General features: G+C 48.0%; 1 protein-coding gene across 1 annotated transcript in view; it reads left to right on the top strand.

The window, feature by feature from the left end:
* The window catches only part of ZHX2 (zinc fingers and homeoboxes 2), a 7,995-nt gene extending 6,687 nt beyond the window's left edge, over positions 1 to 1,308 (top strand). The window contains exon 2 of the mRNA XM_006769086.2: positions 93 to 1,308. The gene's annotated coding sequence lies outside the window, so the exon portion shown is untranslated. The remainder of the gene's footprint in view (positions 1 to 92) is intronic.
* The last annotated feature ends 403 nt before the right edge of the window (positions 1,309 to 1,711 follow it).

The raw sequence follows: 1,711 nt of genomic DNA, 5'->3' as shown, positions 1-1,711 counted from the left end.
CAGCCACTGGCTTTGGAAAGGGTCACTCCCAGCCCCTGCCACCAGCCACCGTCTCCCTGACATCTTGTCTCTGGTTTTGTGTCATCTTCTAGGGAAGTCGGTCAGAACGGCTCTGTCTGTGAAGAAAGAAGAGAACTCCCCTCCCAGGCCTGCGGGGCCACCTGGCCAGAGACTCCAGCCGGACCTAGTTAGCTGGCCTGTCCCTGCAGGCACGGACCGAGCGGCGTCACAGGCGCCTCCCAGAGGACCGGTGGGAATTGTTCATCGTGCCAAAGTCCTACTACTGCGTTTTCAATGGGTCCTTGTAAATAGTTGGCTCCTCTGCCCTGTCCCCCAGCTCTTGCTCCACTGGAACCAATTTGTACAACGTGGGAATTTTGCTACCTTTTTAATCGCGGGCAATTTCCATCTCCAGCACTACCATCGGGAGGTTTTTCCCAGGAGGCGGGGGCTGGTCACACACGCTTTTTTATTTCCCCTTCCTTTTCTTTTTTATTTTCTTAATTTGGGGAAAGGGATAATATTAGCATTAGTGCCATTATATCTACTGGATTTTAGGTAGGGAGAGTTCATTTTTAAAGGTGGATTGAAATTTGGGACATTTCTCGAGGAGGCATCGGACTCAACTTGGAGAGAGTTTACAGAGGGCAGATCTTCCAAATCAAATCTGTTTTCACTTCTCCGCCAGCCGCCTCCGGGATCCCCAGGTAGCCACGCACAATGCTTTCCCAGCGGCCTCCTGCAGGTCTGGTTTCTCAATGGCCTGGCCTCTGAGTCAGGCCTGGGGCCCAGCCATTGCCGGGCGACTTGGGGAGCAGGTGGCTGTCTTTTTAAAGCACCTTTTTAGATACTCACAGAAAGGGCTCCCCCCTTTGTAGCATTGTCATTACTCATAAAATGGCAACAAAAAGAGATCTTCCTCTCTAGATGGTACAAAGATGAACCGCGTTGGTTTTCGTTTCTGTTCCTAACTGCCTTTTCTCAGTATGGTATTTGACAAGATTTCAGCTTGAAGCCTCACCATGAATTGATTTTTTTGTTTGTGTGTTTGTTTTGGGCCAATTTTAGACTCCTGAGTGCGCTTTTCTTCCCAGTTAGTTCTAACTTTTAAAGAAGAAAAACCAAGAGACATATCTGGTGTAAATGTTGCAATATGAATTGTGTGTGCAACCCACCCACCCCCCATTTGAGTACATTGCACAAATAAAATGCTAGGGAGTTTGGAAAAAAAAAACCACAATTTTTCTAACTTGTTGCTCCTTTGCTGTAACTCAATAAAGCAAAGACTAAACATTTTTATAACCTTTTCCTCTGCTCCTGGTCCTTTCATTTCTGTCTGGCTCCCAGGCCACAGCAAACACCCCGCACTGGGCATGGAAAGGGGTGTTTGTGAAAGGAGGGCACACTGGAGGAAGCTGGATGCAGGTCTGAGATGTCATTCCAGACACCTGTGCCTCTGGCTTCGGGGACTTTGCTATATGCAATCGGTCCTCTCCTTACCACCCATTGACCTCCAAACTCCTCCTATTCACCCCCACCCCCAAAAAGATCCAAAAACATCTAAAAAAATCAAAACAGTTATAAATTATCAATGAGAACCCCTTTTTAAAAAACTACTTTAGCCATAGCCGGTTTGGCTCAGTGGATAGAGTGCCAGCCTGGGGACTGAAGGGTCCCAGGTTTGATTCCAGTCAAGGGCACATACCGGGGT

Source organism: Myotis davidii, unplaced genomic scaffold, assembly GCF_000327345.1.
Source record: "Myotis davidii unplaced genomic scaffold, ASM32734v1 scaffold1, whole genome shotgun sequence".
In the NCBI taxonomy this organism is placed as follows: Eukaryota; Metazoa; Chordata; class Mammalia; order Chiroptera; family Vespertilionidae; genus Myotis; species Myotis davidii.
Note: the sequence above shows the minus strand (reverse complement) of the source record. Positions and strands in the feature narration are given on the sequence as shown.